Below are 22,500 nucleotides of genomic sequence, written 5' to 3'. Positions count from 1 at the left end.
TGACACACACAATATAGAGGGGGTCCCTGCTTCATCTCTCTCTCAGCTAGGGGGTCCTTGGCCTGAAAATGTTGAAGACCCCTGCTGTAGACCATTGTCACTGACTTAGATGCTTCCTCTTTGCAGTACCTAATACCTTATTATGTCATCCTCTGTTACTGTTACACATGTAAATAGAATCTATACTATCCATGTTTTCAATAATCCTCTTCATTACATATTGGGTATGCGTTATATCCCCCCCCCCCCCCCCCGTTGTTACATGCCCATCCCTCTTCTTGTGCTGTTATTCCTCTCCTCTCCTCTCCTCTCCTCTCCTCTCCTCTCCTCTCCTCTCCTCTCCTCTCCTCTCCTCTCCTCTCCTCTCCTGGTGTGCTTGCCTTTAGCTGATTAGAGTGGCCCTGGTTGCTTTGATTAATTGGATGAAATTGTTGTCTCGTTGCCAGCTCCTTCCTCTCCTCTCTTCTCCTCTCATCTGTTCTCCTCTCTCCTCTCCTCTCCTCTCCTCTCCTCTCCTCTCCTCTCCTCTCCTCAACCAGGCTGCATAAAGCATCACCAGATTGGTACCAGTAACAGTTTTGTATCACTCAGTGCTTAGGCTCGCGTTCCACAATCTCCAAAATGCTATATAGAGTCTGGAACTACACCTCCCGAAATCCGAGGGAGGAAACGGGCCACTTCCGTTCACGAAAATATATTTTAAAATATCTATACATTTAATGTTTTTATTTCCATTTCTGCTAAGCATCCGCTTCACATCCGCTTTATATTTTAATCATGATCCCCAGACTGTATGACCGGAAACATTTGAAAATTGTGGGAGGCAACAGTCTGGCCACGCGAGACTACTCAGAGCTTAAAGACGGGGGTGCCGTGATTTTCAGTGATTTTTTCCCCCCCTAAAACATAATCATCAGGTATTATGGTTATACTAGGAAGAAGATTTTTTTCAAAAAAGTGTACAGAAATTGCTAAAATTATGTTTTTATGTGGACACGCCTCCAGTTCATTAAGTATACCTGGTTCTCACCTTAGCACCTCCTCCACCACCTTAGCACCACCCACCTGTCCTAGTCCCTCCTCCTCCTCATGCCCACACCTGTTGTGTTATGATAATGAGGGGGAGGGTATGTTTTTACTATGTCACTAAAGCGCTGTTTCTCTATTGGCACGTTCGACCCTCAAGGTTTCAGCCTCCAGGTAGAAACTCAAAATAGTCAGAGAAGACATAAAACACCATAAAAACACCTCCAGGGGGCTTAATGATGTTCTATCAACCTCATAGACACATGAAAAACAGAAAAAGTGCAAAACCATGGCACCACCTCTTTAACAGTTTTGTATCTCTCAGAAGACCTCATCTCTGGTGTGAGGCGCGCGGTGCAACCGACGGGTGATGTGACATTTTCTCTGTGCCGTCTGTTTCCCCCCTGCCAGCGTGTGTTTGGTATTTTGGGGACTTGCCATGATGTGGGTGGAGAGGTGCAGTAGTGGGTGTGTCGCTTGCAAAATCCACAATTACATTTTGAGGTCAACGAGGAGGACCGTGATTAACACCATCCGCCCCCCCCCCCCCCCTGCCTGCTTGGACCAAGTCTACCGGCGTATCGTGCCAAAAACCCAGATTACCGTAGATGTCTCTGCACAAACTAACCCCATTTATAATGTGTGTTTGTCTGCTTCACTTTGTTATCGATCCCTCAAGATGGAAAACACATTATAACATGTTTGAATGGTCCCTGTCACGCGGCGCTAATAAGCCACGTGTTTTGAGCTTGTGGATCTGCTAATTTTGAATTTGAATCCTGAAAAGTAACAGTTTTGGACATAAGGAGGTTTCCACCCGACATGCAGAGATGATATCTGTCTTTATCTGCAGTTTGTGTGAGGACATTGACACGTATGTCTGTGAGTCGTGACCACTCACCACGGCCCCCCTCCTGTGTGACGTCATGGGCTAGCGGTAAGCTTGTGTGTTGGCACAGCGAGGGACTCTTTGTCCCTTTTGGCTGAGGCTCGCTGTTGGCTGCGTTCTCCTAAAGCCACATGCAGGGACACTCGGAAGTGTTTTGTCTCTCTCTCTACTCGGTCACCTTGATCAGCTTCGTCCTTCAGACTTTGATCATCAGTGCAACACAGCAACCTTTTCTTATACTGTACCTTCTGTCTTCTCTGTCTTTCTCTCTTTCTGTCCCCCACACACTTGAACATGCACACTTGGGCTGCAACAGTTAATCAAACTAATCTATTTAATGATTTGATTAATCGGAAAAGTGATCGATACATTAATGCACTGGGGTGTTAATGATCACAAATGGTGGAATTGTGATCTCCCTGATTAATTGTATTTCTTTCGGGGGTGGGGTGCGGGTGGGGGGGTGTGAGAGAAAACACACCTCCACTGAGGATTGGCTGAGCAGTGGAATAGTAATTACTGGTTGATTGCTTTAACATTTTTTGAGGTGGTTTGGAGAGTAGTCCAGGTTCCCTTGTGGTGAACCACTTAAACCAGGGGTCTCCCAGGGCTCTATCCTTGACCCGCTTCTTTTATTCCTCTACACGAAATCTCTTTGCCGAAAATAGCAGACCCGCTGCAACACATTGCGAGCTTGTAGATCGGGTGTTTTCGCCAAATGTTTGCCGAAAATCTGCACCCTAAACGAAACCTTAACACCCACTTTCTGTCTGTCTGTCTGTCTGTCTGTCTGTCTGTCTGTCTGTCTGTCTGTCTGTCTGTCTGTCTGTCTGTCTGTCTGTCTGTCTGTCTGTCTGTCTGTCTGTCTCTCTGTCTCTCTGTCTCTCTCTCTGAGTTTCTCTTTCTTGCTGTACGTCTCATCTCACATCAAAAGCAGACATTGTTTTTGCTGTCCGTCTTCGAGTGAATTCTTCAAAGCCTGAAAGGTCGTCCGCAACCTCTAAATGCACCCTGTGGCTTTCATATTCCAGCTCTCTGTTTTATCTTTCATGTGGTCTCTCTCTGTCGATGTGTCTCTGCGCTCTCTCTCTATCTCTCTCTCTCTCTATCTCTCTCTCTCTCTCTCTCTCTATCTCTCTCTCTCTCTCTCTCTCTCTCTCTCTCTCTCTCACACACACAATGCAACCCTTTCTTTCTCTATTGTGCCCCTAGCAGAAGCAGTTAAAGCCACACACACACACACACACACACACGCACGCACACGCACACGCACACGCACACACACACACACACAGTGCTTCCATTACTGTCCTTTCTTTTTTTCTTTTTTTTTAGTAGCCAATTATTTTTTACCCCCTTTTTCTCTCCCCAATGTAGTCGTTATGCCAATTGATTCCTCTCCACACATATTTCTGTGTTGTCACTGCTGTTGTATCCTACTGACTCACCTGCCAGTGAGGAGCCCCCACCGGGAGGACGTAGAGCCTTCGTCCTACTCCTCCCACTCAACACTCCTAGGGCTGAACTCCAACCCAGTGGGTTCTCAAACATTTTCATGCCGAGGACCCCAAATTGATTGAAAATGTGTTTGGCCCGCGGACCCCATCTGAGAATGTTTTGTGCCAATACAGCAATTAGCCAGGACAAGTATCAATATACCAGTGGTGTAAAGTAACTAGATACATGTGCTCAAGTACTGTACTTAAGTACAATTTTGAGGTATTTGTACTTTACTTGAGTATTTCCAATTTTCTATACTTTTACTTCTACTCCACTACATCTCAGAGGCAAATATACTTTTACTCCACTACAATTATTTGAAAACTTTAGTTACTAATTAATTTGCAGATTTTTATTATTATTACAAAACAAAACAAACATGAACCACTTCAGCCCCATATACATTTCGGCCATTTGAAAATAGCCGATCTACAAGCTCACAATGCGTCGCGATGCGACGCATTGTGAGCTTGTAGATCTGCTATTTTCACAATATTTTTATACATTTGAAAACTTGAAATGGGACATTCTGCATAATGAGTACTTTTACTTTTGGTACTTTAAGTACCGTACATTATGATGCCAATACTTTTGTACTTTTACTCAAGTACATTTAGAATTCTGGACTTTTACTTGTAACAGAGTATTTCTATATTGCAGTATTGATACTTTAACTTGAAGTAAGAAACTGAATCCTCTCTTTTGTCAAAATACATACACCCTCTTTTGAGACATGACAATAAAGTTTGTACAACATAGTCAATGACAGAAGAAACCCGACTAGGGTGCCGTCCTAGTTCTGTGTAAAAATGGCCGATCGCGGCCGATCCCCCCACCCCCCGGACGCTTTTTGTTTACATCCGCGTGCACGTCGTGGCTTCTGCGTCTCTTCAAAGATCGTGAATTTAATTTAACTTTGGGAACCCCTGTGCTAAGGCATTGGCAGAATTCTGTTGAGTCTCTGTGATAATTGGCTGTCGCCATATATGGAGGAGGCGATGCTTCCTGTGCCCGTGATCTGTATCCTGAAGCACTTGTTGAGTTTTACCAATTAATTAATCTACTATTGTTTGCGTTGCGCTGCTTCCACTGTGTTGCTAACGTACAATACACTCCTTTGTATGATCACTGGGGCTTTGCCATCACTGTGTGTGTGTGTGTGTGTGTGTGTGTGTGTGTGTGTGTGTGTGTGTGCGCGTGTGTGTGCGTGCGTGTGTGTGTGTGTGTGTGTGTGTGTGTGTGTGTGTGTGAGTGAGTGAGTGTGCATGTGCCTGTGTGTTGTTGTTGCGTACGTACACAAGTGTGTACTTGTGTACGTGTGCGAGGGAAGTGGAGATGTTGTTTTTGTATGCAAATATTTGAAGCTGAAGTCACCTAGCTGTCTGAACAAGGAAGCCTACACATATCCGGCATAATTATGAAATTGCTAATATAAAATATGCTTTCTGTTTTTAAACCGATGTACCATCTTGTAGATCAGCCATTTTATGCTAATAGATTATTTTTAAATTATTTTTGTTTGTGAAAAAGTGTGATAATTTTCACCCTTATAATGGTATGCCCCAAATATAGTAACGGCAGATTGAAAGTGGTTAATTGTTTTTTTGTTTGTTTTTTTTTGGGGGGGGGGGGGGGGGCAGGGTGTGCAGGCCAGCAGGACACAGGAACAGAGCCAGTCAGTCATCATAATCAGAGCTAATGGAAGTCCGGCGCTCTGGCATTAATATGAGGCTGAACACAGAGCAGAGCTGACCGCCCACAGGCTGTGCTGTGCTGTGCTGTGCTGTCTGTCCTGTCCTGTCCTGTCCTGTCCTGTCCTGTCCTGTCCTGTCCTGTCCTGTCCTGTCCTGTCCTGTCCTGTCCTGTCCTGTCCTGTCCTGTCCTGTCCTGTCGTCCGGTCCTGTCGTCCGGTCCGGTCCGGTCCGGTCCGGTCCGGTCCGGTCCGGTCCGGTCCTGTCCGGTCCTGTCCTGTCCTGTCCTGTCCTGTCCTGTCCTGTCCTGTCCTGTCCTGTCCCTGTCCCTGTCCTGTATGTTTTTTTTTGTTCTTATCCGGTGTAGTATTATGTATGCATTTTTTAAAAATGGTTGTACACTTAACCCTTTAAGTTCATAAATATAACATTCAAATGCTCTCTCTCTGTGTGTCTCTCTCTCTCTCTCTCTCTCTCTCTCTCTCTCTCTCTCTCTCTCTGTGTCTCTCTCTCTCTCTGTGTCTGTTTGTCTCTCTCTCTCTCTCTCTCTCTCTCTCTCTCTCTTTCTCTCTCTTTCTTTCTCTCTGTCTCTCTCTCTCTCTCTCTCTCTCTCTCTCTCTCTCTCTCTCTCTCTCTCTCTCTCTCTCTCTTTCTCTTCTCTTTCTTTCTCTCTGTCTCTCTCTCTCTCTCTCTCTCTCTCTCTCTCTCTCTCTCTCTCTCTCTCTCTCTCTCTCTCTCTCTCTCTCTCTCTCCCTCTCTCCCTCTCTCTCCCTCCAGGCTGTAAGCCCCTCCCAGTGTGGTGATGACTAGCCAGGGGGGAGGCGGCAGCAGAGGGGGTGGGGGCGGCGGCAGGGGGAGTGGCAAGCAGCAGCACGCAGACACGCCCCCTCAGCGCCACGCCCCCGGACCCAAGCTGCAGGTGCAGCGCTCCGTCCCGTCTCCAGAGACACCATCACCATCCACTTCTCCGCCCTGGGGAAGGAGGAAGAGGACGATGACGAGGAGCTCTACGGGCCCCCGCTGCCTCCTGCCCCGGGGGGCCCCGGGGACCCCCTGGAGGACACAGGCAAGTGTTGCCAGGTCTGCTTATTATAAGCGACTTTGGGCTTTTTTTTCTCCCTATAAAGTTGCTTGTAAGGTTTTTGGGGCTTGTTTGTGTGTAGTTGCTTATTTGGGCTTGTTTTCTTAATGTTGTTTAAACCAGTGGTTCTGCAACATTTGCACCTCCAGGACCCCCAAAATTAACATGTATTTGTGCCAGAAGGACCCCCGTACCAGATTTGTGTTAAAATGTTTTGCAAAATATTCAAAATGTTTAGCTTTTTTTTTTTGTGGGGGGATTTGTTTTAACACATTCACTGCCATTGAGGGAGATCTCCGTCATTTCAAAACCAAAAATTAGTTGCTTCTTTTGGGCTTGTTTTCATGGACCTGGTTGCTTATTTCTCACAGGCCTGGAGGCCAGCGAGGAGGTGTCCTCTGCCGCCGTCTCGTCCTCGCGGCCCGTGCCGCCGCATGCCTCCTCTCCGGCCGTGGCCATCGTCCCCGCCTCCTCCTCCTCCTCCTCCTCCTCCCACTCCCCCCTCGGCTCCACGCCCCCCACCAGCTCCTCTTGGCCCTCCTCCGAACGCTCCACCTCCTCGTCACCGGGCAGGTATGGGTTTGTCACCATGGTGACGTTTCAGTTGACCATACATTTTTTATGCAAATAATCATAGATTAGAGGTTGAAAAGATCACACTTGTTGAAATGATCAACATATTGGCAAAACATCTTTAAATCACGGCGCTATAGATAACAGATAAAACAGATAAAATACGGATACAGACGAATGGAAATCAAATTCTGACGATTACGCAAGGGATAATTGATATTTTTAAACAACGACCAGTGCGCTGACAATTACATTTATAAATTGACCCAATAGTAACAACAAAACAAAGTATTTCCTTGCTTATGGCAATGAAAGTATTCCATAAGTGTTGCGCTGGGCGGACATAGTCGGCTTGGAAAACAAGGAAGTTCAGTGGATCAAATAGAATACATTTTCGGTTACTGGATTGTCTATTTATCGCTTCAAATGTTTTCTAAAACATTCTTGAGAGCAATAGTTGTAAATGACATGGTGTGTTTGTTTACATGGCTGTCATGTTGGATACAGCATAACATCAAGCAGCTCAGGTTGATATGAGCAGGTGCTCTGAGTCTTTGATCAGACAGGTTGATATGAGCAGGTGCTCTGAGTCTTTGATCAGACAGGTTGATATGAGCAGGTGCTCTGAGTCTTTGATCAGACAGGTTGATATGAGCAGGTGCTCTGAGTCTTTGATTAGACAGGTTGATATGAGCAGGTGCTCTGAGTCTTTGATCAGACAGGTTGATATGAGCAGGTGCTCTGAGTCTTTGATCAGACAGGTTGATATGAGCAGGTGCTCTGAGTCTTTGATTAGACAGAGGGGCTGTTATAGAGCTCATCGGTCATTATCCAGAAATAACACGCCGCTGAATTCAGCGATTGACCAATCAGAATCAAGCATTCAACCGAGCCGTGTAATAAGCAAAAATAACTGTGCTCATCTCAGATAATTGCGTTCGTAACTGTGACTGGCCTATCACGTTGCAGGTCCTCCTCCACCCTGGCCTCGTCCAAGCCCTTCCTCAGCCTGGTCAGGACGCTCTCCAACGACGTGGAAGCCCCGCCTCCTCCGGCGCACGCCCCGCCCCCCCGGCGCCGAGACCTGATGATCTCCTTCGTCAAGTCTCTCTCCGCCGACGCCAGCAAGCCTGCTGCTCCTCCTCCTCCCCTTCCTCCTCATCCTCCTCCTCCTCCGTCAGAGCAGCAGGAGCTCCATCATCTCCCCACCACAGCTCCTGCTCCACAAGGTCAGTACAGACTAGTACAGAAGTCCTGATGTCACTCGTTCATCCCCTGGGTCGTGGAAGTTATTTCTCTATGGAGAATAACATTGGGTCATCTTAGAATCGTCTCGTAAAAGAATTGTGGTCCAAAAAAACTAAACAAATCTCCATGAATTCAATGCGTGTGTAATTGATAGAAAATACGTAATTTTTGGGGGTGAACTACTCCTTTAATGGGGTAACTATAAAAGCCTTGCTCCTCCTCCTCCTCCTCCTCCTCCTCCTCCTCCTCCTCCTCCTCCTCCTCCTCCTCTTCTGTCAGTGACGGCGTCGTCCCAGCGCTCGCCGCTGGAGTCCCGCCGCCACGTCCAGCTCTTCAAGCAGTTCTCGCAGCCCCGCCTGTACACCGGCACGGCGCCCGTGGTCCCCGCCGCCGGCGTGGGGGGCGACTCCAAGACGGCGCCCTCCTCCCCGCTCACCCCGCCGGACGGACGCTCCTTCTTCAAGGTGCAGGAGGAGGTGGAGGCCCGCATCGAGGACACCAAGCGCCGCTTCTCGGAGGCCATGTCTGACCGGCTGCAGCTCTTCAGCAAGATGATGGGAGACGAGACGCCCTCCTCCTCTTCCTCCTCGGCCGTCCAGCGGGTCAAGTCGCTCTCCAGCAGGTACAGTACTTAGTTTTCTTTTTTTTCCTTTTGACTTAATCTCTTACATTTTTTCTTCAATTAAAAGTTTTAATTAGGTATCTCCGATATTATCAGCCGATATTAGCATAAAAATTTAATATTGGCATGTTTTTTAGGTTTTTTATTATTATTATTTATTTGTTTTTAATTATTTTTTTATTATTTTAATAAGTTACAGGAGTTCTTACTGTATGGTGTGAGTACCATAATCACAGTAATCCTTAATCATATTCCATCATATTCAAGGGCTTTTGCAGAGAAATGAGACAGACTCCAGTCACTTTCAAATCAGAGCACTGCAGAGGTCAGGTGTGTGTGTCTGTGTCCAGCTGACGCTCGTTGACGCTCGTTAATGTTATAGGCATCAGAGCAATTATGCTTCTGCACTGTCAAATATAGCCTGGTAAACCCTCCCTCCGGAAATCTCATTTCCATTTGATTTCAGGAGTGAGTCTGGCCTGATCGCCCATTCTGCAATATTGGCTGTGGGCTGGAGTTGGGCGGGAGTAATACCGTTGACTGACAACCCCTTCAGCCAATGATCGTTTTTCCCCTTCAGCCAATCAGCAGTTCACCAGACTAATGTGACGCAACGGGACTTTTGAGACGGCCATGCTCAAAATGGGTTGCCCTATTCGGATACATGCATGTCACTGCCCGCCCCTACCGGTTCTCTAAATTTTAATTTTTAAATAGGCTCTGTCATGATTAATTGACCACATATATGAAGTTAAACAACTCAATTCTATCCAAACGATATCTTATAAGTAAATTCCGTGCCTCAAAATAGAAGTTTGAGAGCTTTTTGAAGTAAAAAAAACAACAGAGAAAATAGCGGAAGAAAAGATGGCTGCCGTTCGTGTTTTGTCGGCTGCATTCAGGCTGCACTCGGTGCCATTCGGGCTCACTCGAACTCGCCACCTGATTGGCCAACTGTCGCTGTCAATCACAGAACGATGTGCGACGACGCTGATAGGCTCGTCCATTTGGTGTACACAGCCAATATTGCAGAATGGGCGATCAGGCCAGACTCACTCCTGAAATCAAATGGAAATGAGATTTCCGGAGGGAGGGTTTACCAGGCTATGTCAAATAGGCCAACATCTCTTCTAAGATTAGTGGGACTCATTCAAATGACCACCAGTGAGTCCTGGGACTCACTTTATTGAAAACCTAACAACATCACTGTATCATATTAGATGTATTAGATATTACAGTATATTGATATTATAGCTATTTTATTTAATTAGATCTGCAATGTTGTTACCTGACAATTAGTTGACTTTTGGTGAAAAAACTCGCATATATCGGTAGCGGTTGATATCGGTATCGGAAATTAGGAGTTGGACAATATCGGTATATCGGATATCGGTAAAAATGTCAATATCGAACATCCCTAGTTTTAATTGGTTTTTTATAATGTGGGACATATGGGCATTTTGGTGGGATCGGCGGTTCTTCTGGACAACCACCTATCCGACCTACTGGACGCCGGGCACTGCGCTCCCTCTGGTCCTCCACGAGTGAACTCTGATAAACCTGGTCTCTCCTCCCGACAGAGTGAACTCTGATAAACCTGGTCTCTAGTGAACTCTTATAAACCTGGTCTCTAGTGAACTCTGATAAACCTGGTCTCTAGTAGGGTTTAACACCGGGAATCCCGGGATGCGGGAATCCCGGGAATCCCGGGAATCCCGGGAATCCCGAGGTTATTTACCGTCCCGGGAACTGACTTCGGTTCCCGGGATCCCGTTTTTTTTTTTTTCTTGTTAGAAATGAATACAATTAGTAGAAAGGCCTATCTACAGCGCGGAGGAATTACTATTATAATTAGCCAAGTTACTTGCCGCATTGCCGACCAGGGCAGGGTCCCATCGTCCCGTTGTGAGAACCAATATGGGACGCACTGAATGTAACAGTAATGAACAAAATAAAACACAAGTGGCCGTGATGCCCCCCTGACTGCCCTGCGCACGCTGATTTCACCGTTTCCTCTGCTGTCAAACGGTAGACACCAGTTGACTAGTTGAGATTCAACATCAAGTGAAACGCTGCATAAACAGTGGGTAGGTTTGATTTCGAGCCTATTTTCCAGCTTAAAATGCGCACAAGCCAAGCAATGCTTTTGATAGAGAGAGAGGAGAGACTGGAGAGAGAGAGAGAGCAAGAGAGAGCGCGTGCGAGAGAGAGAGAGAGAGAGAGAGAGAGAGAGAGAGAGAGAGAGAGAGAGAGAGAGAGAGAGAGAGAGAGAGAGAGAGAGAGAGAGAGAGAGAGAGAGAGAGAGAGAGAATTAGACCGATGTGGTCGGTGGTCCGATTTTTTTATCATCATTAATGTAGCCTACCCTACCTACACTTGCATTTTAGAACGTTCAAACTACCATTTTACTAGAACTACCCTCTACCCAGTAGAACAAGTGAACTGCACAACAGCTGTCTGTCTCATTGATTGTCAGTGGCAGCGCATGCATGTGCACATCAAAATCACACTACAAAACCCGACATTTGATCAACAACAAAATATAGATTAATACATTTGACAACATACAGCCAACATCCCAGAATGGAGTCTTAATATCCAGCAAGTAGCCTAATATAAATTAATAACTGCAAACAAATTACAAGTTTAGGCTATCAAATAAATCAATATCCTACAAAAGTAGAGATAAGCTGTGACCTCACCGGCGCTCTGATGGACAATAAATAAATAATCCTTTAGCAAATTCTCTTGTCAATAATGATACAAATGGAACAATTATTTCAGCAGCTAGAGTTTGACATTGTTTGAGTGCGTGTTGGGTGCACAGCGCAGCTCCTCGTTTAAGTTAATTGTCTTCACCCGCTGCTGCGCAACAGGGCAGATCTCCGCCAGGGCACTATATTATATTTATATATTATATTTATATGATTTAAAAAATCAACTTAAGTCATTATTAGTGCAAGTTCATAGGTGGACACAATAGGGACATTTGGGCACCTCAATATAAAATTGTCTATTTAAGTATCTACATATAAATGCATTTTAGTGGGTACTTTTTTTTTTTTTTACCCTTTAACGGGAATTCCCGGGAAGCCCGGGAAAAGGTCTGAAAATTCCCGGGAATTAAAATGAGCTATTTCCCGGAAAATGTTAAACCCTAGTCTCTAGTGAACTCTGATAAACCTGGTCTCTAGTGAACTCTGATAAACCTGGTCTCTAGTGAACTCTGATAAACCTGGTCTCTAGTGAACTCTGATAAACCTGGTCTCTAGTGAACTCTGATAAACCTGGTCTCTAGTGAACTCTGATAAACCTGGTCTCTAGTGAACTCTGATAAACCTGGTCTCTAGTGAACTCTGATAAACCTGGTCTCTAGTGAACTCTGATAAACCTGGTCTCTAGTGAACTCTGATAAACCTGGTCTCTAGTGAACTCTGATAAACCTGGTCTCTAGTGAACTCTGATAAACCTGGTCTCTCTCTCCCGACAGCGCCACGGAGCTCAGCGCCACGGCGTCCGTCAACGGCCACGTCGCCGAGGGCAACAGCTACAGCATCAAGGAGGAGGAGGCGGGGGACGGGGAGGAAGAGGAGGACACTCCCACCGACGAGAGCCACACCCACCACGACTCTGTCTTCTTCTCCTTCCCGTCTCTGGCGGCGTCGACGGGGTCGGCGCCCCTGGTGGCCAGCCTCGTACAGACCTCTGCTCTCCCCAGGTCAGTGGTGGAAAGTAACTAAAGTACTTTAACTAAAGTATTTACTCGAGTACTGTACTTTAAGTAGCCTGGTAAACCATCCCGGACACGTGAATTCCAGTGTTGTAAAGTAACTAAGTTAATTTACTCAAGTACTGTACTTAAGTATTTTTACTTTACTGGGGTATTTCCAATTTTCAGTACTTTTACTTCTACTCCACTACATCTCAGAGGAAAATCTTGTACTTTTAATTCACTGCAATTATTTGAAAACTTCAGTTACTGTTTACTTTGTAGATTTTGTCATCTGAAATGTTTTAGTTTTCGTCTAGTTTTAGTCGACTAAATATCATAAGATTATAGTCGACTAAATCTACAGTTGATTTAGTCGACTACAATGTATGTTGGTGGTGCCTTGATGGCGTCGTAATGGCTGATTTTACACTTGCTTGCATGCTGAAAATAGCAGATCTACAAGCTCACACAACGCGACACGTGTGAGCTTGTAGATCTGCTATTTTCAGAGCGCAACACCCGAGCACAACCAAACATTAAATGACTTGTCTTTTAGTTCTACTGGATCTCTTCTCCACTAGATCCCTCACTAACATTTTAGTCTAGTTTTTATTTGTTGACGAAATTGTCAATATAGTTAGTTTTAGTCTTAAGGTCCTTACACACCGTTCCGAATAATTAAAAGACGCTATTTCGCTTCGCGAAACTGATGTGGACGCTTGCATTGACTTTATAAGGTTTTAAAAAAAAACATATTTATTCGCATGAAGAATTCGCGTGTAAGGACCTTAAGTCATCGTAGCCTAGTTTTCTTCAGTGAAAAAAGGTAGTCGACCAACATTTTTCATCACAGTTTTAGTCGACAAAATCAACACTGCGTCTCTCCCCAGGTCTCCCTCTCTCACACTGGGTCTCTCTCTCTCTCTCTCTCTCTCCCCAGGTCTCCCTCTCTCACACTGGGTCGCTGCTCCATGTCGGCCCTGGTGGCTCGTCAGGAAGACGACGACTTCTGCGAGCTGTACAGCGAAGACTTTGAGCTGTGTACCGACACGGAGACGCCCGACGGCGAGCCGCAGCCCCGGGGGGGCGCCACCGCCACCACCACCACCACCGCTGGGGCGAGGCGGCTGACGCACCGTGGCGCCGCCGGCAGCACCGGGTTCTGCAGCGAACTCGATACCGAGGAAGAGGAGGGAGAGGAGGAAGAGGAGGAAGAGGCGGACCCCGTGCCTGTGACCGCCCTCGTCCTACTCACCCAGGTGCAGTTTTAGACTCTTTTTTTTGGATTGATTAGATTCTTTTACATGTTATATTTAACAGAAAAACACATGGTGTATGTACCGGTACATACTTCTCGCAGAAACATCAAGGATAGAACACAATAAAGTCAGTGAGTCGTTTCCATTAACTGCTGTGTTGCCGTTGGTGACTGAATTTCCCCTCACAGGATCAATAAATAGGTCTTATATTATCTTACCCAGGTGGTGTACTGGTATCTGGTGCTGCCCCTGCCTCCCTACGTGTGCGCGGTGGTCCACGGCGTGGTGGGGGGCTTCATGCTGGCGGCCCTGGTGCTCTGGCTGTCCGCCCAGCGGGGGTCCTCTGCGTCCAGGCTGAGGAGCAGGAGGAGGAGGAGGAGGAGGGGGGACCACTGGAACCTGGCCCAGCTGGACATCAAACAACCGGCCATATTCAAGGTGAGGGCGGAGGACGTTATGCGCTCGTAAAAGAAAACTATAGCTCCCTTAATAAAGGTGCTGCTGCAAGGCAGTGTGGTTCTCAAACCTTTTTTTGTGCCAAGGACCGCCAAATTGATATGTGGCCGCGGGCCCCCACCTGAAAATATGTTGTGCCAGGGACCCCCAGAGGCAAAGATTTGAGTATAAAATCTTAGCCTTTTAATTAAAAAAAGATTGATAGATTTCCACACATTTTCGATTTTTTTTTTCCAAAAAATAGCAGATCTACAAGCTCGTAGTGCGGCACTCGGTGCCGCGCTATGAGCTTGTAGATCTGCTATTTTTGAATAGCCAAAGTATAAAATATGGATAAAGATACAGTACATCACACTGTAGCTAATGCTGTTCTTCAGAGTTAGACTACAGTACAGGCACACTGGCGCTGGTGGGTCAGTTAACTGCACTTAAGGGAGCCGCAGTGTGCGGAGCGTCTTTCATGTTTTTATCGCTGTCTTCTGTGGGCCCAGCACCTACTTTAGATCAGTGGTTCTCAGCCTGGGGGTCCCCAAACGATTTGGGGGGGTCCCCAGACCATTAGCTTAATGTGCAACATTGTTTTCTCTCTCAACAGTAAACAAACTAACATACAGTATAAGTGTGTACAGTACAGGGTATCTGCACATTTATAAAGATACAATTTAAGGACTTTGAATACCTTTTTTTAATACCTCTAAAATAAAAAATAAAAAACCTAAAGATAAGACCATTACTACATCAAAAGAAACCAACAAACTATACTATTTAAAAAATCAAACATTGGCCAAATTGTCAAACAGTACCTACAGTATTGGTTGATGCTTTTATTCTCTGTGAAAATTCAACCTCTTTTCAAAACACAAACAACTGTTTAAAAGAAAATCAAACTGTACTTTGACTACTTTCCTTTGTGCTATAAAGAGTTAACATTTTCAAGTTAGATTTCAAGTCACATTCTGTGAAAATTGACATCTGTTTATGATGCTCAAAGCAAAGCTAGGCAGATAGATGTCCAAGCCTGTTGTTTGGCCTGGCTGTCAGTACATGAGATGGATGGACGGCCTCTAACTGCAGCTGACTTCAGCTTCAGCCTCGCCCCACACCCTGCATAGAGGATGTACACATGATGAGAGCATCAGCACGGCGTCTCTGTCTGTCTGTCTGTCTGTCTGTCTGTCTGTCTGTCTGTCTGTCTGTCTGTCTGTCTGTCTGTCTGTCTGTCTGTCTGTCTGTCTGTCTGTCTGTCTGTCTGTCTGTAGTAAGTCTGTAGTAGTGAGTGAGGCGTAGCTATGGAGATACTTATTTAACTACACCTTAGATATTTCTTGGTTGTGCATAGGACATGCAGCGCGTTCCATCATGGCGAAAGCAGACAAGTGACGGATCAGAACTAGCTTTATTTTCACATCACAGATTTACAGAAGTAAAACAAGTGGGTGAAATTAGTTTTTTTGTGCAAGTTCTATCACGGACAGTTGGTGTGGTTCAAGATATATGAAGCTATACGCCGTATACCCAGTTCTCACTTCTCACGTTTTGTCACAAAAAAAGATATTCTGAATATTGGACATAGTTTCAATACTCATTTGCTGCACTGTCAATATCAGCAGCATTTTTGTCTCGTCTCTGCCCTGTAGAAAAGTCATGAAAGCAACTTAGCATTTTTCTCACTCTGCAGTGACACACACACACACACACACACACACACACACACACACACACACACACACACACACACACACACACACACACACACACACACACACACACACACACACACACACACACACACACACACACACACACACACACACACACACACACACACACACACACACACACACACACACACACAGTTGGCCACATGTAGCAGCCCCGCCTCACTTGCAGTGCTGCATGCACTCAGCTCTCTGTCTTTCTCAGCTTACAAACAGCTGTCACAGTGAAGGTTTGTGGGTGTTAACTGGCTAGAGATGACAAGTGCACACAGCCTCAACCAACGCTTGCCACGGACAAAATATGAGGCTCTCAAAATGTGGCTCTCAAAAAAGGCCCTCTTCCTATCAATTCAATTCAATTCAAAGGGCTTTATTGGCAGGAGAAAACATACATTGCATTGCATACATACATTGCCAAAGCAAAAGTGGAAACTGTCTTTCACTAGCATGATTTGGCTTTACTTTTGTTCAGAACAGTCAGAAATCCCACTGTCCGTCTTTGTCTGTAGTTCACGCATCTCGAGAACCGACCGACTTCGAACTCGCGTGCGTATCTGCAAGGACCTGAGGGCGTGATGCGCCAGGTGTGAAGTTGGTCGGATCATAAAAATACAGGCCGCAATAATAACCGCAAATCTAGTGTACGCTTATGTAATCAATATGGCGCCATAGACTGGCTTAGATTCCATATTTGGGCATGCCTGACATGCAGTTGTCCTATAGACACCACACTGCATAGTGCAGTTGTCCTACAATTATCCACACTCCCAACCTTGCCAGCTGTAGACTGTCCTTGCTGACAAAGACAGAAGACAGAGGAGTCACCCACATCATGGAGTCTGCCCGGCAACACACCATGAATCATAAAAAACAATAAAACTAATGGCAAGGAGCTCCCTCTGCCACCTTTGGGACTATACCACTATACAGTACTCTCTTCTTTTAACTGTAGTGGAGTCAGTGCAATATTTAAAATGTAGTCGAGTGAAAGACATACTCAGGTAAAGATACTAGAAAATGACTGCAGTGAGTGCAGTATACAAGTGGTTTTCAACCAGTGGTCCGCGGACCACCAGTGGTCCTTGGGGGGGGGGTACCAGGGGGTCCCCAGCTAAATTAGTGTGCCGCGCTATGAGCTTGTAGATCTGCTATTTTTGAAAAATCTTGAAAATGTGTCCAAGATATGTATTTTTTAAAGCGAATATTTTTTAACTCAAATCTTTGCTTCTGGGGGTCCCTGGCACAAAACATTTTCAGACGGGGGTCCGCGGGGAAATGTATTTCAATTTAGGGGTCCTTGGCATGAAAAAGGTTGAAAACCACTGCAGTATATCAAGTACTTGGTCAGGCTGCTGCTACATGGCTACTGTCCATCACTGGTTTAGTGTCAGACATTGGGCCTTGTGTTGCAGTCAGAAGCTGACATTTCCCCTGTTGTTTCAATGTGATTGGTTTTCCACCAAGAGGCTTCCCTGTGGGATTGATAAACCAGTGGTTTGGTTGAGGTCTGGATGGGATTAAGTGTGCTGCTACACCTCAGATTACATTTCTCCCTCAGACACTCCCCGGGGGGAGGGGGTGGGAGGGGGGGTTCACCTCGAGCCCAAGACAATCAGCTGAGAGCGCCAGGCTGTTAAACCCCCCCTCTCTTATGTACTGGACACTTCTCCAGTCAATCTGGGAACCCATCATCAAAAAAAAGGAAAAAAACTGCACCCTCTGCTGTTTTTTTTGTTTCGGCCTGGCGAGAGTATGTTTTGCACCCTGTCTGTCCGTCCGTCCGTGTGTCTGTCTGTGAACAGCTAATCTCCGGCACCGTTAGCACCGGCCGCTGCGAAACTGTGCACACACACTCCCTGGATGACAAAGCCGAACATCTGCCCCAAATTAGTCAGATTGGCCTGTTATAGCGCCACCAGGAGGCCGATTTGTGCAAGACACATTTTTGGATATCACTCCTACAGATTTTGTCCAAACCTCACGCAAATCGGTACACAGTATCTCTATAGTCATGTGATCAACACGGATCTGTCCGATTTTCCATATTCTATCCTGATTGGCTAAGATTGGTTTGCAGGATTGGTTAGTTTTGAACAAAATGCCTCAAGTCATCAACGCAGCATTCGATTTCAGTGAAATTTTGCACGCACCTTCTCACTAGGCCGAGGAAAAAATGCCACCCTTTTCACATTGGCTTGTTATAGCGCTACCAGCAGGTCTAATTTAGCAAAACACATTTTTGGAACAAAATGCCTCAAATCATGAATGCAGTGTCCGATTGGAAGGCCTAAGAAGAAATGGCACCCTTTTCACATTGGCCTATTATAGCGCCACCAGGAGGCCACAATAACCTACCTGACCTGGCGGAGACCTGTGCTCCGAGGAGCACTTTTTCTAGTGTCCTTTGAATTTGATTCTGGGGGGACTGCCCAATAGAATGTTGATAACATGATGTTGGCCCGTTTGGTCCGCCCTCAGCCCTACTCTTCCGGTGGGGGCGCCTATGTTTTCATTCCCACTAACAACATTTCTCCCACGGAATATGGATCGTTTTGGTTATAAGCCCATTTGTTTCTATAATGGAAGAACAACTTAAAATGTCACTAACTTTCCGTGGTGTTGTTGGCTCCGAGGACACAGTATATGCGTTCCCAGATTGAAACATTTGAGTACCTTTTCTCCCCCACCACCCCCCCCCCCCTCTCCCCTCCACAGGGCTGGATGAATGAGATCCAGAGCTACGATCCAGAGACGTACCACGCCACTCTGACCCACTCGGTGTACGTGCGTCTGGAGGGCTCCGTCCTGCGCCTGTCCAAACCCAACCGCAACGTGGCACGCCGCGCCACGCACAACGAGCCCAAACCCGACGTCACCTACATCAGCCAGAAGATCTACGACCTGGCCGACAGCAAGGTGTGTGTTGTGTGTCTCAGTGGTGTAAAAAGTAACTAAGTACATTTACTCAAGCACTGTACTGGAGTATTTCCAGTTTGCAGTACTTTAACTTCTACTCCACTACATCTCAGCGACAAATATTGTACTTTTACTTTCTTTTGATTATTTTTGACAATATAGTGAGGTCACCGGAACCTCAGCCCCAGCGGTTCTTGTATTCTCATATTCGTTTTACTGAGGTTAAGTTTAGGAATACCTGGTGGCGACCGTTCCGAGGTCTCCACATTTGACCCGGGGCGAGCGTGTTTTGGGGCGAGTGCTCTTTTATTGTATAGTGACCCCAAAAAAATGCAAGTTATGATTTGTGCTCTGGACAGACAAGGCCTCACCCCCCCTCCCCCTCCTGTGGACCCCAGGTTGTTTGTCAGTGTTGTTTGTCATGGTGTATTCCCCCTCACAGATCCACCTGGTGCCCCAGAGTCTGGCCAGGAAGCGCGTGTGGAACAAGAAGTATCCCATCTGCATCCAGCTGGCCAAGCAGGAAGACTTCATGTCCAAGGCCCAGGGAGACACGGCAGGGGACGACAAGGCGGCCGGAGCCGGCGAGAAGACGGACAAACTGGACAAGAGGGACAGTTTGGACAAAAGGGACAGTCTGGACAAGGGGGACAGTCTGGACAAAAGGGACAGTTTGGACAAGGGGGACAGTCTGGACAAGGCGGAAAAGGAAAAGGCTGAGAAGTCTGAGGCCCCGGGCCCCGTGGCAGAGGAGCCCAAGAGGCCAGCGGCGCCGGTGGACCTGACCATCTACCTGTTTGGGAGGACGGGTCGGGAGAAGGAGGAGTGGTTCCGCCGCTTTCTGCTGGCGTCTCGACTCAAGTCAGACGGGAGGAGTGGCGTCTCCAAGAGTGGTCAGTTCAACACACACACGCACACACTCAGGCAGGCAGGCAGGCAGACACATTTATCCATACGCTGGCTACCTGAAGACCGTTCTATAGGAGCATCTACAGTAACTAAACAGCCATCAGCAATGGAGCTCTGTAACTACAGTACTGCCCTTCCATACGGAGGCTATAAGCGCATCAAGCATGAATCAGTGCACAGGTGCCTGGGGTCAACGACGTCAGAGTGGGGGGTGGGGGGTGTGACCACATGCACAAAGCAGGAAAAAAGCTCCTCGCCAGAATTGATCATTCGATTGTTTTTGTCATCAAAAGCCTGCCCATAGTAACTACAGTTTAGAGAATGCGGGTGTAATCTGCATTAGCATTGTCATATTAGCGTAAAGGGGAATACCACTCATTTTCAACATTGAACTTATGTCTTTAATACACCTTAGAGCTGTTTTGTGGAAATAAGAAAAAAGTCCCCCCCCCCCCCCCTCTATGTTGCCTAGAACTGGATAATTGATTGAGATCGATCATTGACCAAAAGTACACCTTGCGTATGTCACTGATCACATGAACTCAATCAATTATCCAGTTCTAGGCAACATAGAAGGGGGGGGGACTTTTTTCTTATTTCCACACAACACGACGCATTGTGAGCTTGTAGATCTGCTATTTTCAAGAGATTTTTTATACATTGTTATACATTTGAAAACTTGTGAATTGGGACATTCTGCATAATGAGTACTTTATACTTTTGTACTTTAAGTATATTTTGATACCAACACTTTCGTGCTTTACTCAAGTACATTTAGAATTCCGGACTTTTATTTGTAACGGAGTATTTCTATATCGCAGTATTGAAACTTTTACTTAAGTAAGAAATGTGAGTACTTTCTCCACCACTGCACCCATTCCCTTCCCTCCACCCCCCCGCTAGCCTTCCCGCCCGCTCCCAGTCGCAGCGGCAGCGGCAGCCTCCCTTCGGGTGGAGGAGGAGGAGGAGGAGGCGTGGAGGCCGACGACGGCGGAGCCACCAAACAGAAGGTGCTGCTGGACTATAACGTCTACATGGCCAAGTATGTGAACGGCCAGGACCTGGTGGACAGCCCCACGGCTACCTGCAGCCCCGTACGCAGCCCCGTACGCAGCCCCGAGAGCAGCCCCAGAGCGCCCAAGAAGGTACTGTACCACACAACATGGTGGATAGATCACAAGCCTGTGTAATAATATGTATGTAGAATATGATGTGTTGATTCGTTCCATGCCATAGCCAAGTGGTTCTCAAACTTTTACATGTCAGTATACAAATGGAACCAAATGGACCTGTTAGGGTCCATTTGGTTCCATTTGTAGACTGTCAGAGTGACTTACTTGTACGGCTAAATCTAGAACCCCCTCAAGGAACGCTAGAGTCCCTGGACCCCACTTTGAGAACCACTGCCATAGACCATATTCACACGGCGGCCATGTTTCTATGAAGTCAATGAAAGTAGCCACCCCGGGTGGCGGCACTTTCAATGTTAAATTCCAATATGGCCGCCGTGTGAATATGGTCTATTGCCCATGTAATAAAAAGATATTAAGAAATCCTTATCGATGCATAACTGAATCAACCCATCCTGGATACAGTTGGGCTAATAGCAGAACACCTTTGAACACCTTGGTAGCATCCTGTCCCCGCACGAATCCTGTATTTTCTTCTCTTTTCTTAGTTTTTTTCGTTTACAATACTGTGTGAATGACTGAAAACTCTTTTTTTTATCAATTCTCTTACAAGGATTTCTTCTTTTTTGGGCATTTTGTATGAAGTCCATTTAAATTTTGAATCGATTTTAACCGACTTAGGATAAATTGTTGACATGCCTAGCTTTCCTCCATGTGCATGATGTCACCATCAGCTGCTCAGGGGGTTCCAGAGGAGAGCGGAGAAGCCGAGGCTTGGGTCAACGCTCTGCTGGGAAGAATCTTCTGGGACTTCCTGGGAGAGAGATACTGGACCAACGTCGTCTCCAAGAAGATCCAGATGAAACTCAGTAAGATCAGGGTGAGTGGCGATAGTCTACGTACGTCCCACAAATCTACACTAGAGCGGATTGTCTGATCTATTGGCTATTATTTGACTTTTTTGATGACATTGGTATCGGCAATTACCTGTTAAAATGTTTTAAAAAAATTAACAGATCTACAAGCTCCCAACATGTCGCAGTGTGATGCATTGTGATCTTGTAGATATATTTTTTAACATTTCTGAATAGGGTGTAAGTGGTTAAATAAATTAAAGTTCAATTTATGTGTATTTTACATTTACTTGTTCAATGTATAATTACGGTTACATGTTCTTTTCATATATTGAAGTTGGCATCCGTCTCTAAGATACACGCATACACACTTTGCTTGCAGCCTGGTGTCCAGATTATTATTATAATTTTTTGCAGACCGTCGCTGTGCTACTGGAGTGTGCTGGGTTGGTATACATAATATGTTAGTGAAGCGTCAACATGTCTCTTCCAGCTGCCGTACTTCATGAATGAGCTGACCCTGACAGCGCTGGACATGGGCTTCGCCATCCCCAAGATCCTGCACTCCTCCAGACCGTCTGTGGACCAGCAAGGTAGGGAGGAGAGAGACACGCCCTAAGACAGTGCTTAGAATAGAAGGTTTAAATGGTTACCGTATACACACACACACACACACACACATGCACACGCACACGCACACGCACACGCACACGCACACGCACACGCACTCTCACACTCTCTCTCTCTCTCTTGCTTCCAATCCCCTCAGCCGTCTCACTCTCTCTTCTATCTGCATTAAGATGCCCCCCCCCCAACTTGCCTTCTGCTCATGGAGTCCAGACTTTCTGGGCTGTCCACCTGGCTCTATTAGCCAGAGTAATCACACTTCTCCTTCCCATCATCCATTATAGTGACA

The 22,500-nt window shown here is 46.3% G+C and overlaps 1 protein-coding gene, 1 long non-coding RNA gene and 1 pseudogene across 3 annotated transcripts in view; all 3 read left to right on the top strand.

The window, feature by feature from the left end:
* LOC308098104 overlaps nt 1-5,927 on the top strand; it is a 19,574-nt gene extending 13,647 nt beyond the window's left edge. Inside the window, exon 3 of the long non-coding RNA XR_013934260.1 lies at nt 5,884-5,927. This is a non-coding gene — a long non-coding RNA (uncharacterized lncRNA). The remainder of the gene's footprint in view (nt 1-5,883) is intronic.
* The window catches only part of LOC308097871 (histone H3.2-like), a gene marked incomplete at its 3' end in the record, with an annotated part of 294,931 nt that overhangs the window by 166,269 nt on the left and 106,162 nt on the right, over nt 1-22,500 (top strand). The gene's annotated exons all lie outside the window — the stretch shown is intronic.
* Nucleotides 5,945-22,500, top strand: part of LOC308098568 (testis-expressed protein 2-like) — a 29,395-nt pseudogene continuing 12,839 nt past the window's right edge. Inside the window, exons 1-12 of the transcript XR_013935140.1 lie at nt 5,945-6,172; nt 6,559-6,760; nt 7,730-7,989; nt 8,288-8,630; nt 12,121-12,348; nt 13,283-13,601; nt 13,824-14,039; nt 18,491-18,691; nt 19,134-19,584; nt 20,504-20,745; nt 21,465-21,610; nt 22,078-22,177. The product of XR_013935140.1 is annotated as a testis-expressed protein 2-like (transcript). The remainder of the gene's footprint in view (nt 6,173-6,558; nt 6,761-7,729; nt 7,990-8,287; nt 8,631-12,120; nt 12,349-13,282; nt 13,602-13,823; nt 14,040-18,490; nt 18,692-19,133; nt 19,585-20,503; nt 20,746-21,464; nt 21,611-22,077; nt 22,178-22,500) is intronic.

The sequence above is a fragment of the Gymnoscopelus braueri genome (assembly GCF_963280865.1).
Source record: "Gymnoscopelus braueri genome assembly, chromosome: 13".
NCBI lineage: Eukaryota > Metazoa > Chordata > Actinopteri > Myctophiformes > Myctophidae > Gymnoscopelus > Gymnoscopelus braueri.
This window is presented reverse-complemented; position numbering and strand designations above follow the sequence as displayed.